Here is a 12,544-nt window from a genome sequence, read left to right as displayed (position 1 = left end):
GGAAAAGTATCGCGCGCGTGGCTGCGTATCCCCGTATTCAATTTGAAAGTAAGCGAAAACGGGACCCGCCGAAACTTAAACAAGCGGAAAGTCCTGCGAGATTTGGGGAAATCAGCCTGACACCCCCCAAAAGATGCTCTGACATGGGTGTTAGCTATGGTTACCCCCGATATGGCTTGCTGAAGATATTTGTTGTTTATAAACGGGCTCAATAGCTGCTAAATAGCGATATTGTATAAGTGGTGCAGAATAGTATTCAGGAGGTTTTTTTTGCAGAAAATAACTTATCCCAGCAAATTTGGGGTACTTGAAAATGGGGGTCAGCATATTTTAAAGTTGCTACAGTTAAGTTTAAAAACTCGTGAAAAATCCACCTGCCACAAGCACCTGCAATGAAAAAAAACATCTGGGGCATACTTGGGGGATCCCCCAAAGTCAAGTTCGCTAGTTTTTAACTTTGTCCCCGAACATTTTTTTTTTCGCCCCCAAAATGAAAGTGGTTTTTTTTGGGTGTTCTTAAGTGTTTTTTTTTTTTTTGACACAGATTACCTTTGGGGGACCGTCTGAAGGCTGCACGGGGGTTCTCACAACGTTGCACCCCAAAACCCCAATTCTGCACTTTTTTCCGCCTGCTATTCATAGGCGAAACTTTTCCGCCTGTTACATTGCATTGACTTTCCACCTAGGCGGAAAGTCTTTCAAATTGAATATGGCGATACTTTTCCGTCTGGCGAAATGACATCATTGCGAAACTTTTTCACCGATTCCGGCTTTTCGCCTCAAATTGAATAAGGGCCTATGAGGGTGTGACTGATAAGAAAGGAGAACAGGTGGGACGGTGACATTAATGTGAGTGGTGGGTGAATAGGATAGGCTACATAGCAGTCTGTGCACAGGGCACACAGTGACATTGGTGTGAGCGGTGGGTGAATAGGATAGGTTAGATAGCATTCTGTGCACAGGGCACACAGTGACACTGGTGTGAGTGGTGGGTGAATAGGATAGGCTCCATAGCAGTCTGTGCACAGGGCACACAGTGACATTGGTGTGAGTGGCGGGTGAATAGGATAGGCTATGTAATACCCGGCAGAGCCAGGCTTAAGCTCTACCCCCCGTAATTAAGCCCCGCCTCCTGGTGACATCATCTGTCAATCACCAGGAGGACAGGAGGAAGCAGGCTGCAAAGGGGGCGTGGCCTCACGGGGAAAAGGGGCATGGCCTCACGGGAGCGTGAAAAGCTACTTAGGGAGAAGAAGGAGTGTGGCCATCTTAGGCTGGGGCCGCGGGACGGGAGGAGGGAGGTCCCGCGGTTCCCTGAGGTTCAGGGGAGGGAGCATGGCTGCTGCCATGAGCCACATGTTATATGTACAGGGGAATGCCCCTGTAATACAGAAAGGGCCCCCTGCAAGAAGCAGTTCGGCTATAAGGAGCCTTAGAGAAGCCCCTGGGTACAGACAAGGGGAGGGAGTCACCCCTCCCCACAGTCCTGCAAGGGAGCTGCGGATAAAAGCAGTCCCACTGATACTGAACTCCTTTTAAGAAGAGGATTGGGGAGTTTTCAGTGAGGAAGTCACTGCAGAGGATCTCAGGGCAAGTGCTGTCTGGTGCCACAGTGGAAGATGAGAGATCTCCTGTGAAGAGACAGCCCATGTGATGAGAGGGTGAGTGTCTGATGCGTAATGCTGGATCCCTGGTTGATAGCCCCTGGAGAAGTGCCCATAGTGTGGCAGTGTGGCTAGAGGAGTCCTAGGGAAGAATCCTGTGTAACCATGTGCTGAAGTAGAGAAGCCCAGCAGTGAAAGGGTTAATGGTCTGCATGAAGTTGCCAGCATGTCAGATGAAAGGTCCCTGAATAGTGGGACTTGTACTAGAGGCAGATTTCTGGGAAATATCGGACGTTAGTATGCCTGAAGAAAGTGTATGCAGGGTGATGGAAGGAGAGAGGGTCCCTGTGTAATGGGATGTGCCGCACGTTAGCAGTCTCTCGTGAGGATAGAGATGAGTGAGATGAACTTCGAATCTGGAGTCCCCTGTATGCTGTATGAAGTTTTGTTGGGCTGACATGCGTAGAACATATGACACAGCAGTGAAATAGTAGCAACACTGGGTATGTGCTACTATTTCACTGCTGTGTCATATGTTTAAGTCTGCGCTGGAGGTGTTTGTTTGGAGTGGAATGTAACTAATCTTCTGTAACCATTAAGTGTAAAATACAGCATTTACCATCTGCTGCAAGAATTGTGCTGGAGGAAGTTGTCGAAGTAGAGCTTGTAACCGTTACGCTTACTGTGCTGGAGGATATGGAGGAGTGTAAATAAAGTTTTCCTGTTATTGCTTCATGAGATGGTCTGGCGCCCAACATTTCTTTATTGCACTGCACCTGTTGCCCACATGTGTTCCCTCCATCAGGTACTTTGTGCTAAGCACCCGAGTATTTGGGGGCCCTGCTGGTCATGGATGCCATACCCACGCCATAGCCGGAGCAAAGAAGAGTCACCGTGAAGAGGTGAGAGACAGTATTCAGGTACTCCATGTAAGTGTACCACATTACCAGTAGGGTTTCACAGCTACATAGCAGTCTTTGCACAGGGCACACAGTGACATTGATGTGAGTGGCGGGTGAATAGGATCGGCTACATAGCAGTCTGTGCACAGGGCACACAGTGACATTGGTGTGAGTGGTGGGTGAATAGGATAGGTTACATAGCAGTCTGTGCACAGGGCACACAGTGACATTGGTGTGAGTGGTGGGTGAATAGGATAGGCTACATAGCAGTCTGTGCACAGGGCACACAGTGACATTGGTGTGAGTGGTGGGTGAATAGGATAGGTTACATAGCAGTCTGTGCACAGGGCACACAGTGACATTGGTGTGAGCGGTGGGTGAATAGGATAGGCTACATAGCAGTCTGTGCACAGGGCACACAGTGACATTGATGTGAGTGGCGGGTGAATAGGATAGGCTGCATAGCAGTCTGTGCACAGGGCACACAGTGACATTGGTGTGAGTGGTGGGTGAATAGGATAGGTTACATAGCAGTCTGTGCACAGGGCACACAGTGACATTGGTGTGAGTGGTGGGTGAATAGGATAGGCTACATAGCAGTCTGTGCACAGGGCACACAGTGACATTGGTATGAGTGGTGGGTGAATAGGATAGACTACATAGCTGTCTGTGCACAGGGCACACAGTGACATTGGTGTGAGTGGTGGGTGAATAGGATAGACTCCATAGCAGTCTGTGCACAGGGCACACAGTGACACTGGTGTGAGTGGTGGGTGAATAGGATAGGCTACATAGCAGTCTGTGCACAGGGCACACAGTGACATTGGTATGAGTGGTGGGTGAATAGGATAGACTACATAGCTGTCTGTGCACAGGGCACACAGTGACATTGGTGTGAGCGGTGGGTGAAGGCGCTGCTGTCACTAGTCTGTATAGCGCTGTTGGTCATGTGGGCCACTCTCATTACAGAAACCCTATACAAAGCAATACAACTAGAACACCTCAAATAAAAAAAATGTTTGCAGAAACGCCACTCACACATCAGCAACATTATTTATGATATAAATAATAAAAAGCAAAAAATGTTGCTTTTAAAACTGAAATTAAACTTTTTTAAATATTATTTTTCCTTTGTACTTTTTTTTATTCAAAATAGTTCTCATTGAAGTAATGGACAATGGTCATATAAATAACCACTAAATTTACAATGATTGCTATATTGCAGAATAAGTACAAAGTAAACAGAGGACTGTACAAACAATGATACCACGTCATATTGTGAGTATTTAAAGGGACGTAGTAGAAATACATCAAAAACAAATAACATTATGGGGCTTATGTAATAGGTAGCGAACTACAGCCTCTGTGGGAACTCCTGCAAGGCTTACCATATTTTTAAAGAGGCAATTATTTAAATGTCAAAACCAGCTTGGTTTTGCCTTTAAAATTATTGCTGCTTTAAACAATAGGAAGACTTGCAGGAGTTCCCACAGCGGATGTAGTTCGCTACCTATTAGAAAAAAGGGGAAGATATATTCATCATCCAAATTTATTTTATCCATCTTTTAACGTTGCATAAGTAAGAATCTTTGCAGCGATTGTGAACCTCCTTCGTAATGTGAAAGTGAAGAAACCATCTTGTTCAAACAGACTCAATCTTGCCTTAAACTTGCAGATGTGACAAGTAAAACTCATTGATGCGCAGATGCACATATAAGGACATAAGGTGTTATTCAAAATCTTTTAGCTTAGCTTCTTGGAAACTGTGACCACAGGGTGACAGTTTACTGTCACTGAAAAGCAGAACTCTTTGTAATTGGTTGAAAGTTTAGCGTATGCCCCTGGCAGAACTTACGCATGCTTAGCAACTACAAATGGATAAAAGGGAGACACATTGAACCAAATAAACAGAGAAGACTTACCTTTATTCATAACCCTGTGTTGTGTGTATCCTTCCTCTGTGGCCAATAAAGATCTAAAAAGGGAACTTGAAGGTCACTATCCGAACTTTGAATGCCCAGCAGTAGGTCCGCATTCGACAGTACTTTTTAGTTACATGGACATTCACCAGTGCTGTCAGTGAAGTAAGTTGATCCCAGACGCCCGGAGCAATTTATAATTTGATGCCCCCGTAAATAAAAAGGGAAAATATATATGGTGCATATCTACCTATCTATCTATCTATCTATCTATCTATCTATCTATCTATCTATCTATCTATCTATCTATCTATTTATCTCATATGCACAAAAACACTAATATAGAATAGCCCTAAGTAGAGATGAGTGGGTTCGAATTTCAGAGATCCGAACCCACCCCAACTAAAGGGATCCGAGTCAGATCCGAGTTGGCTCGGGTTTTCGCACCTGACTCGGATCTCAAAATGAGGCAAAACGTCATCATCCTGCTGTCGGATTCTTACTGGTTTTGGATTGTATAAAGGTCTCGCGATCACCGCCATTTTTCATTCTGGCTGTGGAGAGTGAAGAGGGAGGGAGCTGGGAGCTGTGCTGCACTGGTGTTGTGCATAATAGGGCTGGTTACAGTTGTATTGTCACTCAGGGGCTGGCTGCTTAATGTCCATAGGGGCTGGATGGCTGTTGTGACTTGTGAGGTTGTCCTGTCCATAGGGGATGGCTGGCTGTTGTCCATAATCCATACCATATAGGGGCTAGCTGGCTGTTGTCCTGTCCATAGGGGCTGGCTGTACTCCATAGGGGCTGGCTGGCTGTTGTCCATCGGGGCTGGCTGGCTGTTGTCCATAGGGGCTGGCTGGCTGTTTTGAGGTTGTCCTGTCCATACGGTTTGACTGGCTGTTCTTCATAGGGGCTGGTTGGCTCTTGTCCATATTAATCCATATAGGGGCTGGATGGCTGTTGTCCTGCCCATAGGGGTTGGCTGTTGTCCATAGAGGCTGGATCTTCTGCTGTGTTGTCCAGGGGGTGCTCTGTCCATCAGGGGTGCTCTTCTTCACCCCCAGTGTGAAAAAAAAATAAAAAATTGTGTTAGCGTTTTAGCCACACCACCAGTGAAAAAATAAAAACAATTTTTTGTGTGTGCGTGTGCGAATTAGCCACATTTATCAGCACCGTAGCTGTGCAGGGGTGCTGTCTGTGTCATTTATCAAAAGGCTGGTGCCTTGTTTGGGTACTCTCCCTCCCAAGAACCCCCCCAAAAATAATGAATTACTCAAAGTTTTTTTTTTCTGTGTGTGTGCGCATTAGCCATGGCATCACAAACGCCTCTGCTGAGAATTACATAAACATTTTTAATAGTGAAAATAGAGGCTATGGTTTAAAAAATGTAATAAAGCAGTTACTCCCTACCCATGGCCCCTCTACCTGAGTTTCAGTGATTCAGAGGGGCAACTCCATGCAACCGTATTCCAGAGTGCAGCTGCTCCTCCTGTAGCCCAGGTCAGAAGATGTGTAGGGGGTGTGGTGATGATATGGACTAAAATGGTGCTCAGATCCACTAAAGTGGACAATGAATCCCCAATCTAACTGGGAGCGCAGCTGTAATTTATACACAACATAGGCTGGGATGACGATATAGGCTTGGGTGATGGTATAATCTGGGGTGATCTATACATCATCTTCTTCACACAATATTAATTTGTCCCTACTGGAATCCACCATTACTGGTGCCTCTGTAATTTTTGCATGTAATTGACGTAAAGGTCTTTCTTCTAGAATTTGTAGTTCATTTTGATGGGCATCATCTTTTCCACATTTTGGGTACACACTAGAAGGTGGGCAGCTCAAGTAAAGCAGAGGCAGTTTTGTGTAAGGGCCTCCAAATTGCCTCAGTAGTTATTTACATCTCTTCAGATCTGTGTCCGTTGGGAAGAAAAAACAATGTCTTCATCCCTTCTGGCATGAAAAAGCACTCCAAGCAGCAGGCAAGATTTCTCAAGAAAGACACAACTTAAGACTTAAACCTTAAATCTTAAATGTTGCATTTGCTACTCTGTTCCGCTTGTCCACAATATCTGCTCCGTTAAGTGGACAGTGGGTACAACGGCAGTTTGAACTGAAGGCTACTAACCATGTTTTTTTTAATGTCCTTGTACAGGTTGAGAAATGCCTTTACGGAAGGTTTGCAAAGGATTATTTAAGTCATTTGTTTTGGAAAGCACTCTTCCTGGTCCCCTTCTGGGATGAAAATCCACTCCAAGCTGCAGAAACATGTGCAGGATTCTCAAGAAAGACACAACGTAAGGCCTTAAATCAGGGGTAGCCAACCTCGGTCCTCAAGAGCTACTAACAGTTCACATTTTTCAGACCACCTAGCTGGTGCCCAGGTGTATTCATCACTCACCAACATATTTGGAAAGATCCACAGGTGGAGTTAATTATTTATTACATTTGTGATTCTGTGAGGAGACCTGGAAAACATACACTGTTGGTAGCTCTCGAGGACCAGGGTTGGCTATCCCTGCCTTAAATATTTTATCTTACGTGTGTCCACATATCTGTGCTGGTTAAGTGGCACTTTGAGGCCACTAGCTATGTTTTTTTTAATGTCCCTGTACAGGTTGGGAAATGCTTTTTCATGTGGAAAGCTCTACTAGAAGTCTTCCTGGTCCCCTTCTGGGATGAGAAAATCTACTCCCAGGAGCAGCAGTAGCAGCAGCAGGCATGGCCCTCCAGTATTCTTCTGGGGCAAGGACTGATGTGAATGTGTCAAATTATTTTTTTGTAAATGCCTCCTCCCCTCCCCTTCTCCCTCATAAATTTTCTTCGGAATCAAAGATGAAATAAAATTTACTACCAAACAACCCTTCCTGTCCCTGCCCTGCCTTCAACTACATACATATTCCAACTCCCTCAGGCCTCTCTTGAATAATAAAAACATTTGTTTCTTGATGTGCCATGTTGGAAGTTGAACTGCCACATTTGACGCATACTGCTGCCGCTTAGTCAGCCAGCTACTGTAGTTTGGTGCAAATTTTGGGCCTAAACTGGATAATAACAATATAGTGAACTGTGAGGTGGTCAAAATTGAATGGAAATGTTATTGAGGTTAATAATACTGTAGAAACAAAAATAGGTACAAACATTGTCCCTCTATCCTGTGCTCTCTGGAATGCCAGATCAGTATGTAACAAACTCGTACCCACCCATGACCTTTTCATCTAAAAAAACTTGCATCTCCTAGCCATTACTGAAACCTGGATTTCACCCTCTGACACCACCTCCCCTGCTGCTCTCTCCTCTTGGGGCCTCATCTTCTCTCATACCCCTCAGCCTGGGGGTCGCCATGGTGGTGGGGTAGGTGTCCTTCTATCCCCCGGCACCTTTACCAACTACTACCCTCTGAACCATCTCTTACTTTCTCTACATTTTAGGTTCATGCTATACACCTCTTCCAACCAGTTCACCTTAGAGTAGCTGTTATTTACTGTCCCCCTGGCACTCCTTCCAAATTCATTGACAGCTTCACTTCCTGGCTTCCTCACTTTCTCTCCTCTGACCTTCCCTCTCTTATCCTAGGTGACTTCAATATTCCTATTGATAGCCCCACAGAAGCCTCTACCTCCAAACTCCATACCCTCACCTCTTCATTTTGTGTCTCCCAATGGACCTCCTCACCCTCCCATGTGAGTGGGCATTCACTTGACCTGGTCTTCACTCACTGTTGTGCTATTTCTGATTACTCCAATTCCCCATTCCCCCTCTCTCACCATCACCTTCTCTCTTTAACCTATCCCTCTCTCCTTCCCTTCCTCTACCTCCTAAGGCCACCATCACTAAGCGTAACATTGACGCTATTGACACCATTTCTTTTTCTTCCCAGCTGGACTCACTTCTCTCCCCTATCCTGTCTCTCTCCTGCCCTGAACAAGCCATTTCTCTATACAATACCTCCTTTACTTCTGCACTGGACTCTGTTGCTCTGGCGATCACTATTCACCCTCGCAGATTTACACCTCAACCTTGGCATTCCAAATGCACCAGATACCTGCAAAAGTGTTCGCAAACTGCTGAGCGACAGTGGAGAAGATCACGCTCTAAGGCTGATTTTCTCCATTTCAAATTTATGCTCTCATCATACAGTGCTGCCCTTTCCCTCTCTAAACAGTCATATTTCAAGAACCTCATCTCCTCTCAGTCCTCAAATCCCCAACGTCTCTTCACCACCTTCAGCTCCCTCCTCTGCCCACCCCCTCCTCGCCTCCCCTCCTCGCTCTCTGCCCTTGACTTTGCTACCTACTTTACATCTAAAATTGACTCCATACGTCAGGACATCATATCCCACTAGTTCCCCTGCTATCCACCTCCTCTCTTCCCAGATCACCCCTCTCCTTCCATTTTACAGACTCTAACTTTCTTCTCCCCTGTATCTGGAGAGGAAGTCATGTCCCTCATCCAGTCCCCCCCCCCCCTTCCACCTCCCCCCTTGACTCTATCCCTTCACATCTCCTCCGCTACCTCTCTCCTGCTGCCTGCTCCTATCTTGCCCACCTCCTTAATCTCTCCCTATCATCAGGCACTGTCCCGTCTGCATTCAAACATGCCCTTGTCTCCTACATACTAAAAAAACCTACCCTTGATCCTAACACTCTATCCAACTACCATCCCATCTCTCTCCTCCCTTTTGCCTCCAAGCTTCTTGAGCGTGTTGTTTACAAGCACCTTACCACCTTTCTTTCCTCTCACTCCCTCCTTGACCCTTTTCAGTCTGGCTTCCATTCTCTCCACTCCACTGAAACTGCCCTCACTAAAGTCAGCAATGACCTCCTTGCTGCTAAATCCAAGGGCCACTACTCTCTGCTCATTCTCCTTGACCTTTCTGCTGCTTTTGACACTGTGGACCACCCTCTCCTTCTGCAAATCCTTCACTCCCTTGGTCTACGTGACACTGCCCTCTCCTGGCTATCCTCCTACCTCTCTGACTGATCCTTCTCTGTCTCCTCTCATGGCTCCTCTTCTACCCCACAGCCTTTTGCAGTAGGTGTTCCCCAAGGTTCTGTTCTTGGACCTCTCCTTTTCTCACTCTATACATCCTCACTAGGTGAACTCATCAGCTCTTTTGACCTCCAATATCATCTCTAAGCTGATGATACTCAGATCTACCTTTCCTCCCCTGACCTCTCTCTCTCTCTCCTCACTCTTGTCTCCAACTGTCTCTTGGCCACCTCTTCCTGGATGTCCCAGCAATTTCTTAAACTTTATATGTCTAAGACTGAGCTAATCATCTTCCCTCCCCCCTACATAACCACACTTCCCACAATTTCCTTATCAATTGATAGCGCAACTATCTCCTCTAGCCCCAAAGTGCGCTGTCTTGGAGTTATCCTGGACTCCTCCCTCTCCCTCAAACCACATATACAGAATCTCTCACAGTCCTGTCGTTTTCATCTTAAAAATATTTCCAAGATTAGACCCTTTCTCACCCAGGATGCCACTAAAACCCTCATTCACTCATTGGTCATCTCCAGATTGGACTACTGTAACCTCCTCCTATCTGGCCTCCCCAAATCCTTTCTCTCCCCTCTCCAGTCTGTCCTCAATGCTGCTGCTTGGCTCATCTTCCTCTCAAAACGCTCTGCATAAACCTCCCCTCTCCTACAAGCTCTCCACTGGCTCCCTTCCCTTTTAGAACCCAATTTAAGGTTCTCACACTCACTTACAAAGTCCTCAGTCATTCCTCTCCCATTTACATCTCTGATCTCATCTCCCTTCACTCTCCTGTCCACTCTCTTTGTTCAACAAATGCACGCTGCCTCTCATGCCAATTGATTACTTCCTCCCACTCCCACCTCCAAGATTTTGCCTGCACTGCTCCCACACCTTTGGAACTCTCTCCCGCTTCCCATCAGACTCTCCACCTCCTTCAAACGGGCTCTCAATACCCACTATTTCATCAAAGCCATTCAGTTCTCATTTTAACTTGCTGCTACATACTCCTTTCTCCCTGCCTACACCATCTGTTTCACTCCTGTCTGTCTGTCCCTCCCCCTTAGAATGTAAGCTCCTATGAGCAGGGCCCTCTACCCTCTTGTGCTTCTCCTTACTCTACCTTCATCTACTTCTTACTCTCTACCAGGGCACCTAACACTTGGTTGCTTTGCATTGTTGCTTATCTGGGTGTTATGGTCGCGAATGTAGCAATGTATATTATCCATGCCCTGTAATGTATTGTATTGTATTATACTGTAAGTCACTGTAGATCAATCTATTTATGTACTTTGCAAGGCACTGCGGAACACTTGTGGCGCCATGTAAATAAACAATAATAATAATAATGTGATTTTAGCTGTTTTTATGATTTTTTAAGAAATAATCCAGATCCAAAACCAAAACCAAAAAACAAAACACGGAGGTGAGGTTTTGGCAAAACCAATCCAGACCCAAAACCAGGGAAGATCCATATCCAAAACAAAAAGACGGGGGTCGGCGCACATCCCTAGCCCTAAGTGAGGCGAATATATTGTGGGCAATGGAGGAGGTGCCCCTTCCATGCTGGCACCCAGCGGCAGGCGCCTCCATTGTCTCCCATAGTTCTGTCCCTGAGTGCCGTGTAGGTGTTTTCAAATATTTTTGCTGCAGTGATGACTTATTTATTGACTTAAACCTGGGAGTGAGACATTTCAAAACAGTGGGACATATGGAAGAAGCATTGTGGCTTTGATGCATACTTGCCGACATTCCTGGGCAGCTTTCCGGGAGCAGCAGGAGGGGACTTGCTGCTCTCCTCTTTGGGGGGTGGTGCCAGATGATAGACAACATTAGGCCCCACCCCCTTTATGGAAATCTCCGCAATTCACGTGTCTGTGAGGAGGAGGCGGGGCTAAATGGCACGATTTTGGGTATTATATTTTTTAGAGCAACATGACAATCTCCTCTTATCTGTGCTAGTTACTATACCAACAAGCAGCTATATAGAAGGTGTCAGTCATCAAAGGTGCTACATAGTCCACCAAATTACCATCTCACTCACCATTGTTTCCCTTTGTGCTACTTAAATAATTTTATATCTCTATTTAAATGCAAATAGTTTTATATATATATGGCCACTACCATGATTTTCATTGTTTTTAATATGCTGTTGGAGAATGTCATCAAACTCAGCTATTAGTTCTAACAAACCAAGGTAATTACCATTGCTTGCAGATGCAAGTATCTCATTGTCACCACAAATAGCCAAACTGCACTCACTGATAAATTGTATGGCACTTATAATTATTTTAGCAGATCCTGCCAATATTTAACAGATTCTTCTGCTTGTTTGATCAGCTCGGGATCAATACGCCCCATCTCTTTTGAGCACCTAGAAAAATTGATCGTGGCATAGAGATGACCCCTAGATCTTTTGTGATCTACTAAGTGAGTTGTAGCATTCTTACAGTCACAAAATCCCCCTTGTGTAAATTGTGTGCATAATGCATACAAAACAATATAGTCATCCATCATTGGGTGAAAAACCCAACCAGGTACATTTGATAATTTCACCATTGGGGTTATTTTGTTCACACAAACTAATCTGGCACTTTCTAACAAATGTCTTAACATTTTGTGGAAGTGATTTTCTTTTCAGCAGATCTTCATTGCAATGTTGAACTGTCAACACTGCAAATGGGACCCGGGTTATTCCCGGGTCGGCACTGTTCACACTGAACCCAGGTCTGCATTACAAAACTTGTGTATGTCATTAGAAATGGAATTTATTCAGGCTCACAAAGACGAGGTCATGAAGAGGGGATGCAGTCAGGAAGCCGACGGTCGAAATGCAGAACACCGGCTTCCCGACTGTCTAATCCCGGCAAGGTACTAATGACAGGCGTCAAAATCCCGACACCTGTCATTAGACCTATGCCGGGAGCCTGACGCCCAGCATACCGAATGAAGGTAAGCCGGACACCAGGCGCGGACAGCCACAGGGGGGAGGGTTAGGTTTTAGGGCTGCCGGTGGGACTTAGGGTTAGGCACCCTGGAGGGTTAGGTTTAGGCTTCGGGGAAGGGGGGGTTAGGTTTAGGCACTTAGAAGGGGGTTAGGGTTAGGCACTAGGGAGGGAGGTTAGGGTTAGGCACC

This window comes from Taudactylus pleione, unplaced genomic scaffold (genome assembly GCF_031769625.1).
Source record: "Taudactylus pleione unplaced genomic scaffold, aTauple2 ptg000345l, whole genome shotgun sequence".
Classification (NCBI taxonomy): Eukaryota; Metazoa; Chordata; class Amphibia; order Anura; family Myobatrachidae; genus Taudactylus; species Taudactylus pleione.
This window is presented reverse-complemented; position numbering follows the sequence as displayed.